Raw genomic sequence first — 24,955 nt, forward strand, 5'->3', positions numbered from 1 at the left:
AATGTCAGACTGAATTAAGGGTAAGCTTTTCACACTGAGTTTAGGGCTTATCAGAATTTAAGCACCAGTCCCATAGATGTTTAGGCATTCTAAATACCATGAGCATAACCAAGCTTTATGATCTGCACTATATACCCTTATTGTCAGAAATTAAACAGTAGTGTAAACATTTACATAAGTTACCACTCACTTTTAAAGGAAGGATTAACCTCATCTAGATGAGCCATAATGTTTTTCTTTTTTACATGCCATTTCTTGATTTTATCCAGATTTTTAGAGAGATAACATTATTTGTGTTGGTGGTGAGGAAATAAAGAAATACTGAATTGGCTGAAAAAAATATGTCATACATATTAAGGGTTGATGAATAATACTTGAAATTGAACTAAATTATATAGCAGCATCATTCGGTCATGAGAGGAGATTGTTAAACCTAGAATACTGGAAAGGGATGGATAATAGATTTATTGAAACTATGATATAAGATTGGGGGCTAACAGTTTTTGCATTTAAATTGAGCCATCCCAGATTTTTTTAAATAGATTACATTTTGCATTTTAATCATGTATCTAATATTTGTTTCTTTGTTTCTTAATGGTTGACCATCCCCAAATTTCACTAATTGATACTACAATGTTGAAATTATTTGAATCCTGCAGCACTAACCTCTAAGAGCCAGATAGCAAGAAAAAGGTGCTATGATGATTGGGGAACTAGTGACGGAGGGTTTTAAAAAACATTTTACTAGTATTTAAATGAAATATGGTTTATCCTGCAAAGGAACCTTCTTCAAATATTTGAACTGGCTTTGGTCTATGATGATGTGGTTTGTGCCTGATAAGATTTATTCTGATTGCTCAATCTCTGTAAGCAGGAGAAAGTCTCCGCCAGGTATGTGTATTTGTTTTCAATGTGTTGAGGAGATGCCCATTTCGCCGAAATCCAAGAGAAATAGGCTAGCGTTGGGATTGATTTAACTATTGCAGACATTTCATGTTTAAAAATGTATAGCCTTTTTCTGGGTTCCAGTTAGAGATGCTCTTTATATTTCAAATTTTTCTGACAATATGACTATCCACCTTTAATTCATCATAAGTGTTCTTCGACTGATCTTGGTATATGTTAGTTATGAAGGCAGGTTAATGAGAGTCTCAGTGAGCCCACAGGACTGGAAATTAGAGAAAGAAATGACTCCGACTGGGGAACCAACCACTCCCAAAACTAACAGGTCAAAGGCCAACCATATAAATTTCAGGTGACACGGTCAGTATGGAAATTTATTGCAAAAAAGTGGAACAAATCTGAACTCCCAACACTAGATGAGTAGAAAGGAGACATGAAGTAGATTGCGAGGAGAGAAAAGTATAACTATGCTCAGAATGAAAAAGCACACACAGTTCATAAATTGTGCAGCTTTTACTTTTTTAGAATAGCTGAATCCCTGAGCATGGTGTGAGATTTCAGTTGGCACGGCATTGTCATAATGGGACTAGACTTCTTAGGAAATGATGCAGGAGAAAAAATAACAAAAGGTGCATGAATGCTAAAGAGATTTAGTGGCTTATTCATAGTAAGCCCAACAACCACTGTTGCCAAGCATCGAATACTATCTCTGATGCCCTTTTGACTGATACTGCCTCCTGTGTCCTGGTAATGTAAATTGTGAGTGAATTATTTTCAGTCTTTATGACCAGGAAACACCAAGACCTCTCAGCAACAAGGGCACATGGGTCCTGTTCTCTCCATGACACTGGAGTCAAACTAGCCTTGCTTATGAGGGGTGAAACCCCGAAACAGGTCCCAGTATGATTGTTTCCAGTCCAGGGAGAACCTGGGCTGGTAGTTGCGGCTAGACTTTTCCTAAAGGGAACAGGGTCAAGACTGTTTTGCATATGGCTGTGTTCAAACTGGAATGGCATGGGGAGCTAAAAAAGGATTAATTTTGGCCCAGCTCTCTGTACTAAGGTGAATGTTTGACATTGTTCAATATTCTGTCCATCAATTGTTCTTTTTGCATTTGTCCTTCCCTATATACACACTCAAGCTGTGCACATAGCCAGTAAAGCTCTCACACAGCATGTACAACTTGATTCTGTACCAAGCTCTCTTGTTCGCAATGCATTGCCTGAACAGCAGTCGCCCTTTGTACAGGATCAAGCACTCTTCAAATGCTATATTCTTTGCAGGAGTATACATCTCTGGAAGCCTGGCTAACAAATGTTCCATGATAGGCCAAATTTCAAGCAACCTGTTATGGTCTGGGTGGTCCCAGCGCAATGCAGCAGAATTGTCACTGAAAAGCAGCAAATGCTACAATAACGAAAATGATCTCTACTCATGTATGGTGCTAGGGTGGGGGTTACTCAAACCTTGCGAGTGGGCCAGTAGGAATGCAAGCTTGGTTTGTGCACTAACCCCAGGTTGAGCATAAGGCCCAAAAATATCTGCTGAAGAAAGGTATTCCATTATAGAGCGCGAAGCACTGGCTACGTATTTGACAATTCACCACTTCACTTTTTTTCTATGGCATACCATTTACTGTCAAATCTGATCACTGTACACTTTCCTAAATGGTTGCCGGAATAATAATCAGGTGGGCAACCATCAGTAGAATCACCAAGCTGCTCGCGCATTTGCGGAATCGGCCAGAAGCCATCGTGCAGTCTTGGAAGGCATTGCCCTTCTACGGATGGTTGCCACCGGATTATTATTCCGGCAACCTCGTATTCTTTATATTCAGGAATTGTCCACCCAGCCCCTCATCACACCATCATGGCGTCCACCTTGACATTTTTGGACGTACTTCCTCCATCGAGGCAGAAATTCAATTCAGGCATGTGAATACAACAGTTCTGATGATGATCCCAATATACGCTGTAAGGGATCGAAACACCATCGACCACTTGTATAGTTTCACACAGTTGACCACTGTGTCCTATCAGTGTGCTAACTACCGCGGATAGCTTGTCTTTATATTTCCATTTGATCATAAGCTCCCGCCAACTGTTGCCTGAAAAACTTTTTGTTTGAATTTTAAAAAAATTCATTTATGTGTTTTCTGTGTAAATTGGATACAGGATTGTGTCCAACTGTATTGTGTGTTTCTCTGTGTAAACCCGGATGCAGGATTGTGTCCCTCTGCATTGTTTGTCCGCTCCATCACGATTATCTTTTGAATTTCTTAACTAATTAAAATTGTGTCCGGCTGGACACCAATTAATATAGGACTCATTGAAGACTATATTTTATCTATATATTATTATAGTTCCTAATAAGGACCTTTGTTGCTTTTGAAATCATTACCCAAGGTCCTTAACTACCTACTGGGTTCCCTTGTATCCTCCTTAACTTTTTTATACTTTAGACATCTGTGCGTTTTACCTTGGCTAACCTCTAATTGACACATTTAATTTACTTGTACGTCCCTAGTAAATGGTACTACATGTGCCCAAGGCCTGTAAATTAAATACTACTAGCGGGCCTGCTGTACTCCTTTTCCCACCCACTGAAGTAGCCTTTTAATCACATCAGCGCGGCGCAGATTCCTGCGCTGTGCTGAACGTTCTAATGAGCCAACGGGCTCATGACGGAAGGGTTCCATCATGAGCCCAGGCCAACCGACGCTCATGACGGAACCGTTCCGTCATGAGCATCGAAGGGGTTAAAGCATGTCTCATGCCTGCCACTGCAGCCTATTGCACAGTTTTTATCTGCAATTTTGAATGGCAAAATCACCCTTTGGTCAGGCCTAACCTTCCTTTTTAATACTTATAAGTCACTCGTAACGTAGGCCCTAAAGCCTCATAGGGCAGGATACATTCATTTAAAAGGTAGGGCATATGCCCTTAAGTTGTACAAGTCCTGGCAATGGTAGGGCATGTGCTTTTAAGTTTTACATGTCCTGGCAGTCAAAAACTCCAAGTTTGTTTTCACTGTGGTAAGGCCTGTTTTCCACATTGACTAATACTGGGTTATCTTATTAAATTTAATACATGCTAACATTGAATTGAGAGCAGATGGAGATATTCTGTTTGTACTCAAATTAGCCATCTTTAGCTGTGCAGTCAGATTTTAAGTTTCAATTCTGAAAACGCCTCTTTTAGAAAGTTGCCATTTCTTTCTCCCAACCATTTTAGCCTTCTGCCAGGGTCCTGGGTCACATAGTTGTGAATGGTTCTGCTTTTGGGTTTTTTGTAGTGCTTGAGTTTAGTTGTGGACCATTCTGGCATGATGACTGGATGAGGCTGTGACCAGCCCCACTCACACTACTTGCACACATAAAGCAACCTGACTCCAGACATGCCCTGCTTTTTATCACCCTCAGACAGTTTGGAGCCTTGACAGTCATAGAACATTCCAGAAACAGATGTGGGGTATGACTGGGAATCCCACCATACAATTACTGACACCAGGTGTAAACGTTTAGCCCTCCAGAACGCTCATGGGAACATACATGGACCTGTGGTGGGTAAATAAGTAGGACTACCCTGCTGCTTTCAGAGGACTGCTCTGAAGCTTGAAGGACTGTGATGCTACGTGAGAAGGAAGATTGGACCTGCTTGCTTTTATCCCAGGCTAACCAGAGTGGCTCAAAGGGTCAGTTGGTTGACCTCATGTGTGAGCTGCAGGGGCACAGCAAACTTCAGAGGCCTCCCTGCAACTACCCAGCTGGCCTGCTGCAACTGGAACTGCCTGGACATTCCATTGGATTTGCCTGAGGCCTGCTGCTCTCTGCTATTGTTAGTCCCTGATCCTGAAGAGGTGCCTTCCTAGGTCCTTAACCCTTGGTTTGCATCAGAGTGTACTCCTCCTCAGGAAATGGTAAGAATGCTGATGTTTGGGCTCCTGGCAACCGGGAACTAACCTGTATCTGCCAGGACTCTTCCGCCTATAACAACCGCCAATGTGAAGTTCCGTGGGGGTTGCTGTTTGTGCCGCCAGTGACCACCAGAGACGAACTGCAACACAAGACCCTGACTTCACGACACAGCAATGACAGCCTGCCACAAACTCCAATGCGAAGCTACAGCAATGACCATGTGTAATATTTGGATGGCTGTTCGCGATAGAGCTATGACCATCCGCAATGCCCAACCTGATCTTCACACTAAAGTGACGACCATCTGCGATACTCGGTCTACTCCTCGCAGCCTCCTCCTACGAGCACAGAACTATTTGTGTCATACTTTGAAGGTAGCTCTTCAGCAGGACTTATGTGGTCCCTATATTCAAATCAACTCTGTTGCAGTCGGTCGGAATTTGTGACCTTTCCCTGGTCTAGGGCGACAAGATGATGCAAGTGGCCCTTTGTGCTTTTAGGCACTAATTTCACCAAAAACTTTGAAATCACATATCTCTGGTTCAACTGATTAGATTGTTGTAATTCTTGCATCATTTTATTTGTTTAAATTTACTCTATTTGTCTAAATTGGTTTTAGATTTTTCTTATTTTGTGTTTTCACTTTATTACTGATTGTGTGGAGCATAAATACTATATAAATTGACTCTAAGTTAAGGCTGACTGCTTTTGCACCAAACTACCAGAGGGTAAAGCACAGGTCAATTTAGTGACTTTTGTTTTTCACCCTGAAAAAGGATTCTGGTTGCTGCCTGATTGGGTTTTCCACCCCCTTACCCAGTAACCAAAATTCTTTACACCCACCTCTAGGAAAGGCACTGAATTCACAACACATGTACCCAAAGCCTCTGCATGCAGGGTCTCAGCTAGTAAGTAGATGGTTATGTATACTAAATTGACTGCACTCTTTGCTGCCCATCATTGAATAATCATACATGCCTCATCATTTCTTTGTCACAAGATCCGTACATGCCAAATAAAATATGCATCTGTCTTGAGGGTGGAAGGAGATGATGTTGGATAAAGAAGCCAGTTGTTTAAATCTGACAAGGCTATGGCTGTCAACTTTCGAATCTGCCTTCGCACTTGCAACAGCAACACTTTATTACCCAGACTTCCCTTCTGAATGCTGAGCTCAAATGAGCCAAAGACACGTGGAGTGATTGCAGAACTCATTAAAACATTATGTTAATATAGAACACGTTCTCTTTCTAGATGACCACCGACCCTGTGTACTATTTTGGTCCTTGTCGCTTGCTCCCACAAAGAAAAAGAAAAACGTATTTATACCTTGCCACTTTTCTTGTACTTTCTATTAAGTAATTATAAGCTTCTACCTTGTGCCTCAGATCCCAAGGTACAACAAGACCTTGGCCATGACCGATGCTTTGGCATGCGCTCTGTAAGAATATGTTGAATCTGTGTGCATGGATGTATTGTAGAGGTGTGATGAGCGCAAGCTTTGGGAACTTCCTGAGTTGTTTTTTGCCACCAACATGTTTTATTTGTGTGTTATTTTACTGTCTGTTTGTGACGGGTTTCTGTCTTTTATAACTCCTAATTTAAATTGACAACCATTCATTTATTTCATCGTTTTTAATAGCTATTGGCACAATAATGACATCACCTAATAGTTGTTAGTCATGTACGACACTTGGAGACTATTCATAGATGTAAATCAATTGTTTAAAAAATATACGAACTGGACTTTGAGGACAACTCCAGAAAATGTTGATTTTTTACACAGGAAGTTGAGCTGCATTCCAAGAGTAACAAACATTATTTCTAAGAATTTAGCTAAAAGAGGACAGTCACTTCTTGTTTTATTTCGGGAACTGCAACCAACCTGTATGAATTTGTTATAGACAGTGCTGTTATTCTATTGGCAGACGATTGTTTGCCTAGTCCTTTGTCGCTCTTTCGTTGGATGACCGTGTACCTCCAGTGGTACAACCAATAAATAAAAACGTACAATTCAACCACTCTCATGATCTGAATTTCTTTTTCTCCCGTTGACTTTTCCCTTTCTCGAAGCACATTCAGCCTTTACCATCCGAGAGGATAGGCATTCTCTGCATCTCTCTACTTTCCTCCCTCCTATTCTTATTTTTTCAGGTTTCTGACTTCGGACCCTGTTTTTTGTTTGTTAATGCCTCGTTGTTTCTCTCTCATCTCTAAACGGCTATTTGGTTCCTCCTTGGAGGTGCATCTCCAAACTCGGTGAAAGATAGCTAACTTTTATGAATTATGTCTGGGATCCCCACTGTGCCAAATGTGTGAAATTCATGTCTGGCTTAGCAGCTGAAGTACAGCAGACAAGTCTGCCACTCTCCTCCTCCCAACACTGGTGGGGACCAACACCAAACACAAACATGGATGTGCCGCCCCCTCCAGATCCATAAACTGATGAGTAGTGCTAATGTCGAATTTTGTGATATTTTCATATTTTCTTGAGATGGTGTAATTATTTCTTATTTTTGTATTTCTTATGAGAACCAGCAAACGGAAAACCAAATACAGTCTGAGACATGGGGCCCATCTACTGGAAGTCAGTTTCCCATCATCAGACTCACGTTTTTGAATGTGAGCTTGTGATTACACTGGAGTAAAATAAGCAAAGTTAAACTGGTTGCCTGCCAGTTAACTACTTCGATGCTGATGACGGAACCGCTCCGTCATCAGCTGCGGTTGGGCTGTACTGATGACGGAGCGGTTCCGTCATGGCCCGGCCACCGTGCTTGCGTGGCGCGTTCTATTAGGCGGGCGGGGCCGTGACGGAACCGCTCCGTCACGAGCACAGCCCAACCGCGGCTGGTGACGGAGCGGTTCTCTCACCAGCATGCGGCCGCCGCGCGGCCGCCCCGCCCTCTTAGCGCTGCGGCGGAATAGCCGCCGCAGCGATGGGGTTAAATGTCTTGAGCGTATGAAATTGGAGTACTGAATGAGGGGGGGTGAAACCCTACTCAAGCAGCAACCACAATCCTTGTCTAGTGAAATCACAAGCAAACCCCAAATTAACCCGGCTCAACCATCAGAAAGCCCGGCACAGAGCAGTCAGGCTTAACTTAGAGGCAACGCATAAAGTATTTATGCAGCATTTAATAAAGTAATAAAGTGAAACAATAACACCAGAGAAATCCCACAACCACTTAGAACAATAGAGTAAAATGAAATACATATTTTGACGCCAAAATGATAAAAATCCAATCAGTAGAACTGAAGGTATGCAATTTTAAAGATTTAGGTACAAATAGCTCTGGTTGTGCAAGATTGGGAGAAAGACACAAGTTCAGTCCAACTGAGATAGAGCAGGAGTCGAATACATGGACCAGGTTGGTGGACTGAAAGTGCTACCTTCTCAGTCCAACGCCAAGAGTTCCATTAGCTATAGTAGGGGCCACGAGGAGCAGGGAGAGGGGGTGTAGGTCAAAGAAACGCGAAGGGTCGACCGGATGTAACAAAAGGTTGTTGCCGTATCAGGAAGATCCTTTCAGCATTGTTGACGGTGGTGGGTGGAGCCTCGTGTTGGCTGTCACCACGGTGGTTGATGCTGTAGCGTGACAGGTTGGTTTATCGGAACTTTGCGGTGGGCGCAGGCCAGGCGCGGTGCGTCCATTGGGGCGTAGGGGCGTAGCCCCACTAAGCCCCATGGACCCACCGCGTCGTCATGAAAATACAAATACAACAAATATTGAAATAATCGCGCTCGCTACCTGCCGGCCGGGAATCCGGGAGACACCCGACTTTTCCGGAGTGCGGGGGGGGGGGGGGGGGGGGAGGATGGGCCTGCTGCAGCTGCGCAAGTGGATTTTTGGGCACAAACATGCCCGCGCATGCGCAGATTGATTCCCTGGCAATTTCCTCGTAGAGAGAGGACCAGGGGGCGGGCCGCAGCCCCCAGGGTTGCACATGGCGACTGGGCGAGCAGTCATGGTGCCCCCCCAGCCAATCCTGGCGCTGATTTCCTGGTGTGAAATGGCTAGTTTACAGAGAAGTCCCCTTTCTCAGGGGTTACTGGTCTTAAACAATGCGAGTTTCAAAGACTTGCCCTCTCGTCAGAGTAACAGGAGTGGAACTACTAGTGTGCGCAAAATGCCTCCTTCCACGTAGATTACAGGTGGGACACTGAGCTGGTGCAGAAACCCCATGAGCAGTGCTAGTTTACAATGCTCCTTCATCTGCCCCGAAGGTCGTGGTAAATGCGTGCGTGATGCTGTCCCTTGCTCGAGGTCCAGCTCTCACGTAGGATACAAATGTGAAACTGATACTTTGTAGAGAACACCCCCCTTTCACGAGTTACTAGTGTCAAATTGCTAGTTTACCCAATTAGTGCCTTTTCCTACGAGTTTACGTGTCTGACACTGCACCAGTTTTCCAGAATGTCCCCTCGCCCTGACAGGGCCCTCGGAGAAGTAACCCCAATAACTACTTTGTATATTCTTGTTTCATCGAGACGAGTGTGTAGAACATTCAGTTCGAGGAGGAAGTACGTGTAGATGAATGGATTCTGCCTTAAACCGCCCAAGTTGGATTGTGCTGTAAGCAGACCCAGTGGCCTAATGGATAAGGCACTGGCCTCCTAAGCCAGGGATTGTGGGTTCGAGTCCCATCTGGGGTGGAGAATTTTTTTGTTGTTGCAGTTTTCGAGTCCCATCTGGGGTGGAGTAAATATGTGTTTTTTGCAGTTTATAAGCAATCCGATGTTGTGTGTTTTAGATTTGAGGCCTGGCTTCAAGTCGATTTTATCCCAGGGGGAAAGCAGCTGCCATTATTAAGGTTTTGCACTCTCAACGTGACCTCATGTATGACATTATATATTTTTTTTATTTAACTTGATTTGCAAATTACCTCTGAGGTCGGAGTTAAAAATCGTAATAAGAGCTGGTGTTGTCAGTGCCAACATGTGTGTGTGGATCAAATGTAAACTTCTTTTGAAAGGTGTGGTTTGCTTAGTGCCTTTCCAGGTAACTAAAAATGAGTTTGGCTTGATATAATCCACAATGTCAATGAAGGTAGTTAGCCCCTCAAATAAAATGTTTAAAAAAGAAAGTTCCCTTTGCATACATTTATTTTAAAGTGGCTGAAAATTTTTGGGGGCTGCATTTAAAGCACGGCCATGCTGCTTAAAAAACAAGGCAACATCGACATTATTTTTAAATGTACTTACAATGTACTGTGCACTAAAATGGCCTCTGCATTGTGGTCATCTTGCGCCTCAGATCTGTTTTACTATTCCTACATACAGTGACTTGCAGTACTCGAGAGGTCGAAAGATGAGGGCCTGGGTGGTGGCAGCGAGGTTGCATCAAATATTGTATAATGTTTGATGTGATTGCTGTGCTCACTTTTTAATGCTTTACGCAGCCACCGCTCTCTCAAGCACAGGGATTCTGTTAACTTTTATCCCTCTGCACTGCTTAAATCTCTACTTGCTGCTGTCTTCCTTAGTGAGGCTGGGATACGTCACTCTTTCTGTCATATCTGATTGTTCTGGGCTTCCTACCTCCCACCCTGGCTTTGGGCTGAAAGCCTCTGCATTCCTATGCTGCGTGGTTTGATGGTGCGTGCTCCAACTACATTTGCTTCTGACATCATTGTCTGGTGTGTATAGGCGCTGCACCACACCATAAAAAAGCCAATTCATCATCTCTCTTATTTCATACTCAACCCTCTATGGGGTTCTGACACACCAAAGGGTCTGGTTGGGACCTCATGTAGTCTCAAAAAGAAATGAAACCTCCCAACCGTGTTTCTTTTGGAGATGTGACCCAAACAGAGACCATTATGGGGCTTTAGCAAAGGAAGTTTAATGAGCATTACATCATGAAGAACCAAATATTTACAATACTCCTTCTCAGGGGTCTTACCAATAAGTAGTCCATTCAAGAGTGGCAAAGAAATCAACACAGAATCTGAAATATGAAAAGACATCTTTATTATCATTAATTGTGAGGCTCCGTCGCCCAGCCACGCTTAAAGCAACTGGATGAGAGAGTCTGCCTGCATGGCCTTCGCACAGGCCTTTTATACAGAATATTTCGCTTTAAGCACACATTCCTGCTTTGAAGTGCATTATGTTGGAAATTCCCAGGACGTGCATACAAAGCACCACTTTCAGGATGAGTCCAGGCTAAGAAAAGAATTGCACACATGCTTGGTTTCCTGTTCCATCAGGCCGGACAAACCCACCATAAAACCCTTCAACTAGATCGATGAACATGTCTTTAAAGGAAAGGCAGCAACAGATGGGACGGAGGTAGGAGTTGTGGGAATGGTGCCATAAAAGGTCGGACATGTCCTGCTCTTTGAACTTTATTGCGCCAGCTGCTGAACAAGGAACTGGCTTGGGAGGTTAGCCTCAAGCAACAGGGTCAGCTGTCGTCAGGTCATGCAGAAGTCAGCACAAACCCATGCTAAGGTTATGTCCTTTAAATGCTTGCTCTGCCATGGGGAAAACCTACTGTAAGCCTACTGTAAGGGCAACGAATAACATGGCTGCTATTTACAAGATGAAACCCAAGTGTTCAATGCAAAACCTTCAAATGCACAGTGAATCCATTGGTGTAACATGATGAAAATACTCATGAATAACGCATTCATTATTTGCGGTTCACTGATACCAAATTCATAACGGAATCATGACATTTAAAACACAGGTTCAGAATGCCAAGAACCACAGAGCATCCTTTTGCCCTTACATAGGCAATAACCTATACATGGCTATATTCATCACTAGCTGGTGTTGATGTAAATACTGTACCAAAGGAATTATCAGTAAACTCTGACCTAACCAGTTCATGTTCAGGTAAAATATGAAACTCATGTGAAGAAAAAGAAAGAGTATGTTGGGAAGTTGGTGCAGACGTCAATAGTGTAGGGGGAAACATACCAAAATATAGTAGCCAATAAAATACATTAAAGTATTAAAATAGATAGAGCTATACTGCACTTAAAGAACAATATTCTGTAATGTCTGTTTTTCATCTCCTGCTTTTTATCGTCATTCCTCAATACAATCTCCATTTTCTAATGTCGCTCACGCAATCTTGGTAGAGTACATCAGCTGTGATTATTAGCAGGTCATAGGGACACTGCAAGTCCTGCAGGCCTACTGCCACTACTCAGGTCACAAACTGAACCATTTGTACTCCTACGTGACCCTGCAACTGGCAAATGGTAACCAATCAAAAAATTTAACAAAAAAAACATAATACAATTCAGCAAGAGAAAAAGAACAACAAAATGTCAAATGCGTAATACTTGCACAGTCCTAAACAGACAGCAAATCATAGAATTTTCTAATAACGTTTTATATTGCTTCCTACGCACTTCAGTAATTCATTATATGTTTAAGTGAAACAATGGTGTTCCTGATCAATGCTCTCAGATGAAAAAGGGATACTTTTCCACAGAGAGTGGACGTTATTCTGCTTTTACTAAACAGAAATACTTTAAAACAATGCCAGCAAAGCAGCAAAAATCAGTTTCCAAACTTCAAGTCTATACAAGCTCACAAAAAATACCCAAAGTCCATCAGATCCGCTTCCAGTGTTTTCTTCGCGTTGGGCCTCTTCAAGTCAGGCCTTTCATGAGGAGACAATACTGTTTAGTTGGAGTGCCGCTCGGGGAAAACACTCACAGCTCACTCGAAAGTCTCAGTGTTTCAAAACAATGCACCAGTGTCTCTTCTTGTGGCAGACACTACAAATGATGTGCTGTTTATTGATCAAGGGCACAAAGCATCTCGTGCAGATCCAAGCACTACTTAGCAAAATCAGCAGCACTTTCAGGCTCCAACACTCATCATTTAGTGTCAGAGGACGCTCAAGCTGCTCTCTCCTGGGCACCAGAATGTAGTGCCTTTTTCTAAACGTGGATGCTCGGGTGCACTGCCGTTCCACTGGTGCAAAGCAAAAGTGTGAATGTGGCCAAAACTCGGGCCAATGGCTCAAGGGAATGTACACTGACAGAGGTTTCCAGCACATAACAGGTACAGAGCCCAAACAACAAATAAACGAATCAGCTCCTCCTTTCTTCTGCAACGCCTTTCGCAAATCAAATGCCTTGCCTTGGAGGAATCACCGATGTCGCGCTGATGATCGTTCGCGACTTTCTTGTTGTAGAGCCAGGAAATCTGTTCATCTTAGAGCGGTCACTGATGGGGTGTGAGCTTAGTGTTGATCACAGGTCTGCAGGGAATCACTCTTCCTTTGACTCTGGAAGATCTTAGCAGGACCTGTTAATGATGCAGGATATGTAACACAATTGTTAGTTTCCTTCAAATCAAGCACAAAAAGCAGTTCATGTGTTTTAACAAAAGGACTGGCAAGCAGGTGACCTACAATCTGCATGGGAGTGACAATGTGCTATGAGCATAAAATACAAGAGCAAAGGCAAAAGGGCAAAACAGTATCTTTAGAATCTTCAGGTATGTTCTTTTCATTATTCTCTGTCATCTATAGCTACACAGGAATTCTATCAAAATGAATTTCCTCACATAGTGGCATTGTCTAATGGGGTAAATACATGTGTTCCCTCAATGACTAAGCCTAGGTGTTCCTAAATTCCTTATCTAGAACATCTCGAATAGAAAAATAACATCATTCATATTATCAAGGACATGAAGAAAAGTCCCTTAAAAAATGTGCATTAAGTGCACTATGCAATACAAAAGGCTAATGATCAAATGTGAAGACAAAGAACAAACACTAGAAAGTCCTGGTATTTGCATGTTTAGAACACATCTAATCCCACCAAAAATATTAACGCAGCAGGAACACAAGAGAACTGAAAAATTAAAAATAGACATTGGAACCAGCCTATCACTACCTTGACAAGCAGTCTGAAATTTTTTCTTACCTGATATGGGGGGAAAAAAAACATTTTACATAACATGGGGGGTCCCTAATACATAACTACGGTCTAGAAGTGTACACATAAACAATACACCCATAATGATAAATGGGCTGACTGGTGAAAGGAATATGGGAAAAGGGGAAATGGAATTAGGACACAACTAAAATGCCTAATAACTAAGCATAATGCGACATTGGTCAGGGGCATTGGTCAGGGGCGGAACAACAAAAGAAAAATCTATAGGAAGAACAAGAGTGTGCTTGGGTGCCTCAGGCATGTAACACAGCACCAAGAGAACGGGGAATACACAAAAGACCAAAGTTACACAAATTCTAATTCTATATTCCTGTTCTCTCTTCAGGGAGAGGAAAAAAAAATGAAACCTGGCTTCCTTTCAAGGGACAAAGCCATATGCTATTTGGGAAACAAAACATGATTAAATAACGCAATATAAAAATTAGGTCACCGTGAGTCACAGATCTATAATTCTATCCTTAGGTCCAATCAAGGATACATAACAATTTAGGGCTGCCTATTCCTTTAAGGGAATGTGCAGTACGTAACATCAGGTGATACACTTTGAACCTGTTATATTTGTTTAGTTATTTATTTTCAATACAGCCAAATGTATAGCCAAAGGTAGGCATGCACTGGTAAAAGTGCTGCCATCCTTCCTCACAGTATGCAAACCATATCTGTGAAATTTATCATTATACCAAATTCATCCAATACAGGAGAACTTGTGATGGTAACAACATGAACAAACATACAAAAATGCAGCACCATGGCATGTGTATTTTATGCACTTTAAACCTGCAGTCAAAAACCCAATATTTGGGCCTGTCTAAATTGTCAGGTCCAAACTCCATACAAACTCTACACCCAGCGTTTGACATTTGAGCACAACGCAGTTGTAGATCAATTGTCAAAATATAATATGTCATGACAGCTGTAAATACCTCAAACAGAAACATGTACATTTTTTTTCTGTTAAAGAAATGACGCAAAAACACATCTTTTGTCAACTAGCCAAACTCACGTGTCTTCTCTTCTTTAGAACAATCCATGAAAAATCTGTTGGCAAAAACAGAAAAATACACAACACAAAAACATTGTACCATACACAAAAAATAACTGTTAATTACTTAACTGTTAATGAGCAAATCTGTATTGAACGTAGGCCTGTAACCTATAACCTTCAAAATTGTGTGAAAAAGGCTGCATGTTATTTTTATCTAAAACTGGATGCATCATTTCGTTTTCTGTAAAATAAAACACAGCTAGCAAACATTATTTTCCATAACGTGGAAACATAATGTAGCAGTCCTGCCAAGCATTTAACACAATGTTTAAAGAAACCCCTTTTCATCTCCCCGTTTAGATCACAGTCCTTCATGTTACCACGTGAAACCAGAAACCTCACTTCTAGCAGCCCGTGCAGAGAGGTCATTCTGCATTCCTCGGAAACAAAGGCCTAATTAAAAGGCTGTAAATGGCAACACATGAGGGGCCTTCTCCATAATTTATGGGGAAACACTTAAAAGAGAACATCTCAGCGAGCGCGCTGAGCCAGCTGTTGCAAATTCTCCCAGCCCCCAGCTTCTGCCACAGTGGAGCTGACAAAGCCAGTAGGCTGGATCTAATCAACAATAATTCAAGCTATTTTAAAAAAAAAATAATTTCTCTTTTTAGGCTCTAAAATTATCACAATTCCCATATTATTAGACTACATTCACTGTCAATTTGTCTCAAAAGCTGAAGACACACAGACCAGTTTTTTTAGAGTAATTACTTGTTGCAATCCTATGGCACACACTTCATCAGTGTTAAATAAGCAAACTGTCCGTAGGCCTATCTTGAAAGTAGAACCTCCAATCCTGATATTAAAACAAGCCTGTGTACTGGCACATGAACCCACTGAATCACAAGAAAGCACAACCTTATGTCAAAACCTAAATGCATGCATTTGCTTAAGGCTGAGACACTTTAAGGAAAGCAAAAATGCAGTTTAAACAGTGAATTTACTCAAAATCGACTTTCTGATTTTGGGCATTACAAAATGAATATTTTACAATTTTCTTGCAGAATATGGATTACTAGAAAGTCTATTACATAATCCAAGAGTCAGGTATCTGAAAATAATAATTTATATGTTATAAAAATGAGCTTGCTTGCGCCTATGGCAAGCGAATTTATACACATGGATTCTCGTCATTTTAGTGATGCAACATAACGCAAATCACATTTTAATGCTAAAAGGTCATAGCATGAGTGTCAAGCTTTATGAATATTAGAAAACGATTTTGGTAGCACTCATTTTTATGAATTATTTTTCCATAATTAATAATTTTTGTCTTCTAATAAAACCCAATTATTTCTGTTTGTGATTGTTTTTACATATAAGAGCCCGCTACATTCCTTGTCTATTATTTAGAAGCATCTACTCACAAACCTGAGCGCATATGCCTAATTTAAAAAGCGTCAAATTCTGCGTCACTTTCTGCGTCACTTTCTAGGGCCCCTTTAATGTAAAAGGGCCATCATGCAAAATTCCACCCGTGTTTAACTACAAAAAATGCTGGCTGAAAAAACATTCCTATCAAATATATTGCAGCTAAAAACGTTTTGCCTGTGAACATTTAATACAGTGCATGTAAGTAAAAACGCTGTAAATGTATTTATTTCTGCAAAAACATGTCACTTCGTTTTTGGCTGGGGCCTAATTTAAATCCATTAAATGTGAACCACACACATTTTGAGCACATTCAGACATAAACAGAAAGTGTTGAAAACATTTAGGACACACAATACAGCGCTCTCCAACCATTTCTTGTAAATCGCGTCGTCGCAATGTACAACAAAACTCACAAACAAAATAGACATGTAAACACACATTTTAACCACGCATTCAAACATACATTAAAACCCACAAATCAACACTCAGGACAAAAACAGGACAGTCCGGACCATACGTAGCTGTAAGTCATATTTACAAGAAACACTGCTCAACAGTGTAAAAACCAAAAATACACTCAATTTACTAGCTGCAGCTGGCAGAACACCAAAAATCGTTCTGCATATCCATTCATAAAATTATACAGAGTAAAGCATCCTTATTATGTATTATTACATATTTTAATTCCCTGCAGATACAAAATCACCAAGGAAGAAATATGTTTGTAAATCTAACCTATTTAGATAAACCGGCTAATTCAAACGTATACAAAGTTGGCCAATACAAAGCTTCAAATTCGCTAAGATCAGGCATCTTATAGCTCACTAATCCAGCATCAAACTTCAAGGGTTACGGGATTTACCAAGTCCCTGCAAAGAACAAATACCCTCGGTTTTTGGCGTCTGCAGGCGTCAAATAATACAACAACAACAAAAACGCTAGCAAAGTGTCACCGACAAAAACACTAGCAAAGCGTCAACAACAAAAACACTCGCAAAGGTGCATACGACAAAAGCACCAGCAAAGTGTCAACTACTAAGGACTCTGGGAGCGACCCACTTAAATACTTATCACAGCTGTATCAAAGAAATAGATGTCCAAATTCTAACTGCCAATTTCTAACTGCACTAACAGTCTCTTTAAAAAAACTTGCGCCAAAAAGGGTTGCTCAGTCAGGAGTGACATCTTTTGGAGAGTTTTAAGTCAGAAAAATCAAAAATATGCCAGGCCGCAAAGACAGAGAATCCCCCAGAACCTCCGTGCACAGAGTACCTCTTTTAGTAGATTCCTGTCTTGCCTTCCCCAGCATAGTTCTTTTCTCTGAAAAACTCTCCTCCAGGTATTCACTTCCATGATGAGCCCCCGAGTTGGGCGCCAACTGAAGAACCAAATATTTACAATACTCCTTCTCAGGGGTCTTACCAATAAGTAGTCCATTCAAGAGTGGCAAAGAAATCAACACAGAATCTGAAATATGAAAAGACATCTTTATTATCATTAATTGTGAGGCTCCGTCGCCCAGCCACGCTTAAAGCAACTGGATGAGAGAGTTTGCCTGCATGGCCTTCGCACAGGCCTTTTATACAGAATATTTCGCTTTAAGCACACATTCCTGCTTTGAAGTGCATTATGTTGGAAATTCCCAGGACGTGCATACAAAGCACCACTTTCAGGATGAGTCCAGGCTAAGAAAAGAATTGCACACATGCTTGGTTTCCTGTTCCATCAGGCCGGACAAACCCACCATAAAACCCTTCAACTAGATCGATGAACATGTCTTTAAAGGAAAGGCAGCAACAGATGGGACGGAGGTAGGAGTTGTGGGAATGGTGCCATAAAAGGTCGGACATGTCCTGCTCTTTGAACTTTATTGCGCCAGCTGCTGAACAAGGAACTGGCTTGGGAGGTTAGCCTCAAGCAACAGGGTCAGCTGTCGTCAGGTCATGCAGAAGTCAGCACAAACCCATGCTAAGGTTATGTCCTTTAAATGCTTGCTCTGCCATGGGGAAAACCTACTGTAAGCCTACTGTAAGGGCAACGAATAACATGGCTGCTATTTACAAGATGAAACCCAAGTGTTCAATGCAAAACCTTCAAATGCACAGTGAATCCATTGGTGTAACATGATGAAAATACTCATGAATAACGCATTCATTATTTGCGGTTCACTGATACCAAATTCATAACGGAATCATGACATTTAAAACACAGGTTCAGAATGCCAAGAACCACAATCATCCAACTGTATTTTTGCTTCTGAAGGACACCAGAGACAAAAACACCAACCAGAGCTTTCTAGTTATCTTATATCAGATGTGAGAAGCGAATGCATCCCTGCTCTTTCATGCACGTGGTCCTTCGATTTGCAACCCAGTAGTAATTGTAGTAGTGGTGGTGGTTGGAAGGATCATTTCTATAGCACATACCACAAACTGAACTGCTCCTAGTGTTAAAATAAGGCTTTTTAAAAAAACTGGTGTCAGGGCAGTAACCAGCCACAGGTAGTGACCATGTAATACTGTCTTTGTTATGCTGCTCCGCTTTGACACTCCCGACTGAGTGTCATGGACTCATTTACTTTGAAAAAGTAAGCATGAGTCTCCAGACTTCCTCAGGTAGGTACAACGGGAATGGCTTGTTGCTTAAAAATCATCAGTGGTAAAGCAGCTGCATCTGTGAATGTTTTTTAAAATGCGATTTTTTATGTCAAGCATAAAGAGCAATATTTAGGAGGCAGCATATTTTCTTTTTTCCCTTTTTATTTTGAGGCATATGCTTGTAAATAAAACAAAATTAAACATTGCACCAGATTGCCAAGGCCTATTGGCTTTGCCAACTCTTGTTAGACAAGGGGCCATGATTATAAAGGGTCGACTAGGGCCTTCATATCATTGAGCTACAGATGGAATTCTTGGACCAGTCCACCATGAACGTAGGCAAAAATATTTCCAGGAAGGTTTTCACTAAACGAGAACGAAGTTAGTAGTATTGATGACAATAAGATAGTTCGTCATTCTTACCACTAGCATTGCTGACAGATAACTGACATAATTATTTCTATGACTTGGGAAGCAGCTTCCAGTAAATATAGCATCTTACATCACAAATGCTTTTTCAATGCAATTACAACACAGTCGTTACAACGACCGCGTTGCTACATCGCAGTACATTACAACGCAAGTAGTTACATCGACTTGCTGTAGGGGGCGTACTGGACTTAGGAATAGTATAATTCACTATTCCAACTCCAGTCTGCGTAACAGTAGGGAAGGTTTTGGAATAGTAAATTATACTATTCATTAGGTTAGCGCACCCCCTACAGCAAGTCAATGTAACTACTTGCATTGTAATGTATTGCGATGTAACAACGCGGTTGTTGTAACGACCGCATTGTAACCCCCTTAAAGAGGTTCGGGCTCGCTTGCTACGCTCGCTTGCTGCGGTGCAATATGCAAATTAGCTTACGCCCACCACTGTCAAATGTCACCAGCCGCCCCTGGCGCAGGCCGCAATCATTGCATGACTGAGCACAACAATTTCAAGGAAGCTCCACTGAGGCCACGCCAAGGGTCCAGGACATGAGGGGCACCACTTGGGGTCAGGAACTCACTCCAGCAGATGGCATGTCCAGGCAACAGGTCAGCTGGGCAGTTGCAGGGAGCTTCTGGAGCTTGTTATGTCCCTGTAGCTCAAAACAGGCAGACAGAAGGCTGACCCATGGAGTCACTTACGCTTGGGATTAAAGGTGCAGGTCTAATATTCCATCTTAACAAGTAGGACAGCAGAATAGAAGGGCAGCAGACTGCCAGGCCTCTGGCAACAGAGCTGAACAGCAGTCCTTTTTTCTGTAGTATCCAGTATGCAGTGTATTGAAGAGTTTGTGTCTGAGGTGCAATATTTATACCTGGTGCCTCCCACATTCGGAGAAGCATCTTGATGTTTCCCTTCGAAGTACACAACATTCATGCCTCCCTGCCGTCACTCCAGTGTGTGGCGTGTATGAGGAATATACAAATACCAACTGCCAAACACTTAGTCATGTGACCCAGAGACAGGCTGCAGAAACTAAATGGCTTGGGCAGGAAAATACCAACTTTCTAAAAGTAATTCAAAATCTGACTTTACAATAAAAGAGGATTTTCCATTACAATTCTAAAGACACAAAACATGAACTGTTCACCTGCTTCCATTTGGAAGTTACAGCTTATTAAATGTAATAAGGTAACTCCAATGGTATCCTATGGGAGAAGCAGGCCTTGTAGTAGTGAAAAACTAATTTAAGAGTTTTTCGTTACCAGGACTGGTAAAACTTAAAATTACATGCCCTTCTTTTTAAATATATTGCAACCTGTCCTTTGGACGTTGTAGAGCCTACCGTAGGGGTGACTTGTTGCATTAAAAAAGCAGGTTTGAGTCGGCAAAAGGTTTGCCAGATAGAAATGGCAGTTGAAATCTGCACACAGAGGCGGCAATGGCAGGCGAGAGACAAGTTTGCAATGAAACTTAAGTGGGTGGCACAACAAGTGCTGCAGGTATATGGGTAGCATTTATTGTATAGGCCTCGTACACATGCAGTATAGGTAAATTAAATATGCCAATTAGGTATGAGCTAATGCTACCATGCTTAGAGGAAAGAGCACAAGCACATTAACACTGGTTAGCAGTCCTAAGTCGAGTACAAATGCATTAAGCAAAAAAAACACAGAGGGTAAACCCAAATTGATTGGGGGTGACCTTGCAGAGAGGGCCTGGTCCAACATTCAGGATCTATCTTGTGATTCAAATCTTTACGTATTGCCCGACAGGTAGTAGATTATTCCTGTGCTGGCTTCCCTCACTTATCCTGACTTTGCTCCTGTGTTTAATCAAATTATTGTGAGTGAATTTAATCACAGTAAAGTTTAGTATGGAATCTAAAACCTGAACCTTCAAGAGTTCTTATTTTTCAATTAGCTTTTACCATCCCACTTTCTGCGAAGTGCTCATCCTAGCTGTTATCTAAAGACCGTCATGTAGCATAGGTAGAATTATTTAAAACACACTAATCAAAGGTTTTTTTGAAACAGGTGTCTATAGGTGGAGGGACTTTTGCAAGCATAATTCTAAATTCAAACAATATATGCAGGAGACAAATTGCTTTGCAGACAATCCCAATATTTTGAAGAAGCGCTAAATGGGGAAATATTTGTTAAGAGTAGAATAGGCAAATTATTAAGTCCATAACTCAGTTCCAAAATTAACATTTGCTGTATGCCATATATATTAAAAACTGTTCTATGTGACATTGATTAAGTGATTGTGGATACTAAATTGCAGCATGCTCACAAATAATGAAATACTATCGCTGTTTATGACTCTCAAAGCATTAGCTCACTGACTAATTTTATCTTCAACTAATTACTAACCTGATTGACTGCCGTGAACCAAAGGCCATGTTTTCATTCGTCTGGCTAACTTCACTATTAATTAAAACTGTCATAGCAAGCAATCAAAATAATCTTAAAGAGGTCCCATCAATAGCCAGAAAAAGCACATAGGAATAGTACTAGGAGTATGATAAGGTGCTCCACCTCCTAGGGGACAATAGGGCGACTTCCTTTCTTGTACAGCAATAATGCACACACGATAGATTAATCAAAGTTCAGTTTGTGGTCTTGTAAGTGGAATAAGGGACAGAGTGGGGTGATGTGGCCGAATTACATAGGTGGAATGTAGCAATTGCAGATCAATTGAAGATATGGATGAGGTTTGAGTAGATCAATTTACCAGTCAGGCAATAGTCACTGGGTTCTACTTTGAAAACATTTCAGTGAATTGATTAGATGTAAAGACCAAACAGCCCCTATTTATTGACACAAAGAATAACGATTTAATATTTTTACGTTAATTCTAGTCCTGAATAGGCCTGAGGTGACTCATGTCTTGAGGCATAAAACATTGAAACACAATGATGGAGACACAAGAACAGACTGTGATGTATGATACAGGGATGTTTGTGTAAAACTGTGTGATTATATGGCTTGACATTTGGAACCTAGTAAATAACAGCAGCATATTACTTATATGATTTTATTAATTCTAAAAAAATATGTTTGTGATTATTCTTCTGCTGCATGGTCACCCCAGCTTTTGCACCTTTTGCTGAACCCTATATTTTAGCTGGCTTTACCCCTGTCCAGGTTTACCACCAGTAGCATAGGTGGCCAGAGGGCTAGCTACACCACTGTTTATCCCTGCTAACTAGTAGTAAAGTGCCCTTGTTCAAGCTAAAGGGATCCAACAAGCCACTAGAGACCCACAACTGCACATCTGACCTGTGGCATCTGGACCTGTAGTGGACTCTCGTGCTGGCCTCTGCTTCACTTAAATACCGATCGATATGATAAACCCCAAACAATATTTTTTATATACAGGTTTCGCAAGCAAAAAGTACAGTGGGGTGTGAGCACATGAGGTAAAAAGGATGCACAGGCAAAAGTAAGATACATGTGACTCAGGTGTGCAATGTTTGTATCATAATCAAATTAGCAGGAATACTGCCCATCAGCTGTACAATAAATGACAAAGAATTGGGTCTGTATATGTTGTTGACGGCATTTTGATCCATTAAAATTGTAGGATCATCATCGGAAGAAGCTGAATGTAAAGCTGAGTAATTGTTACAAACATGGTTAGTAGTTTCTGCCAAATGGGTACAGCAATCATGTGGGGGACCTGGAGGCCAGCACCAATATACTCTGGTAAGGTTTCCCTGGCAGCTAAATTCTAAAGAACTGAGCAGGTCAATTCTAAATCATAAGTAAAATGCTCCGTATTCTGGCCAAAAGTGAGTATCTGGTGAGACTCAGTTGTGATAACCAATAGTGTGGATCGATTCCAGCAATCCTGCTCAGTGTCAGTCATTCTAGAAGCGGAGGCCATTCAGGCAAATAATGAGGTCCCTTTATGACTGTGGAACCAGAAAATGCAGTTTGGAATGCTAGAGGTGGGTCTATGAGTGGCGATTGAGGCTATCGGACTAGCAAGCCCGCCTCCAAATAAGCATTACACTGATCAAAGAACAACATACTCCTCATTTCAACCTTAGTAATGACAAGAGGTAAGGTTGAGTCTTCAAGAACAAGAAGCCCCTTTACCAGACAGATATCTTCTAGTGTTTCTACCTTACAGGTCCATAATACATATTTGAGTGAGTGCACTCAACCCATGTTCAGATATGTGTATCCAGCGAGTACATTTGATTGTTAGCTCTTGTGTTTTTCTAGTGCTCAATTTCAAATGTATGATATCCATCTATCATGCTTGTGATTCCGACCTCTCTAGGATTGGTTTTCTATTCCATTTTGTGATTGGGCACCTTACGTTCCATGGATTATTTTGTGGTTCTTCCAAATAAAGAAGCATAATCAAAGAAAGATTGGGTTAAATTGGGTTACATTTCAAACGTTATGATTTATTGTAAATCTTCATTTTTCCTATGTAAAGTACTTAGCATTGACTGAATTAATGAAACTATGTCTTAAGGACTGAAATTTCAACACTGGTTGATTTGAGTATACCTTGATAGTGCATTTTTCCTGTCTTTCACTTTGGAATTTTCTGGTAGAATTGGCGGCCGCTACATACAAAAGGTGGAGGGGGCGAGGGAGGTGGGACGCACAGGAGGGGGGATGTGGGTGAGTAACGTTTAATAATAAAAACAATTGAGAAAAAAACGACCTTAAGTTGCCGGCCGCGTACCATGTCACACCTGGTACAAGCAGTAGGGCTGCATTATACTTCCTTTTCAATCCGCCCGCTACACAGCAGCGCTAGGATTGGCCTGAGCGGGCTGGAAAGACGCTCTGCTCAGGGAGTCTGTGGGGGTTTCTCCAGCTTGGATGTTCAATGCAGCTGGGTTAGAGAAATCTATTTACGCGTGTGTGTTTTGGTCGGCTTGAGATGGCCAGCCAAGCACATCTGCTCATTTAGAGAATGTACATAGCCCTCCTCCTACCTCCTCCCATGCCCCAGTCCCACCACTCCCTGTACATACTGCCTGAGCCAGCTGCTTAAAAATAAAATGATAATTAAATATTGTTTTATTTTTAGCTGCTGACTCTGAGCGAGTGGGGCGATGCTCCTATTCCTTTGTGAAGGAGCCCTGTCTGGAAGTCTGCATAGTAGACAGCTGATTTTGGAGCCGTACAGGGCCATACAGACTATTTACCTTACTGTGTATTTGTCCTGAAAGGGTGGGAGGGCGGGGTTAGGGTTGTGGTAGTAGGAGTTATTGGGACCTGTTTGTGTAGTCCCATGTTGGTGCTTGTGCTTCTGTTACTCTTCCAATCTCCTGAAGGGTTAATGGATCAGCAGGGGCATAGAGGAGAAAGTGGAGCAATAGAGAAATAAAGGTGAGGGAAAGAGAGCAGAAGAAGGGGAGAGAGATTTTTGAGAGTTCAGAGCAAGAGGAAAAAGAAAGAATCAGCACATGACAACAGAGAATAAGCTGGAGGAAGGGAGCAGAGCTGGTTTGAACATTTTTTTCTAGGAACACTGTTGGTTTTGTTGGAGCAAAGCTATTACCACAAAATGTGTTCATCCCAAAATTTTAACACCCTGAAATTTTACCTCATCGGGCTCTCCCACTAGTTGATTTGCATCTTGGGTCACTCCTTAAACATCACTTAGCAGAGTCAAACGGTTAAAAATAATAATGGGTCCCATTCAATAACTGTTCTAGATCAGTACAAAGGGATTGGATTTTATTACAAAATTCAAAAATAAGAGAAATAATGCCTTTAAGG

The 24,955-nt window shown here is 41.5% G+C and overlaps 1 protein-coding gene and 1 non-coding gene across 4 annotated transcripts in view; both read left to right on the forward strand.

The window, feature by feature from the left end:
• APBA2 (amyloid beta precursor protein binding family A member 2) overlaps positions 1–24,955 on the forward strand; it is a 1,219,434-nt gene that overhangs the window by 349,758 nt on the left and 844,721 nt on the right. The window lies entirely within an intron of this gene.
• TRNAR-CCU (transfer RNA arginine (anticodon CCU)) lies at positions 9,404–9,476 on the forward strand. Its single transcript has one exon. It is a non-coding gene; the product is annotated as a tRNA-Arg (tRNA).

This window comes from Lissotriton vulgaris, chromosome 2_1 (assembly GCF_964263255.1).
Source record: "Lissotriton vulgaris chromosome 2_1, aLisVul1.2, whole genome shotgun sequence".
Lineage (NCBI taxonomy): Eukaryota > Metazoa > Chordata > Amphibia > Caudata > Salamandridae > Lissotriton > Lissotriton vulgaris.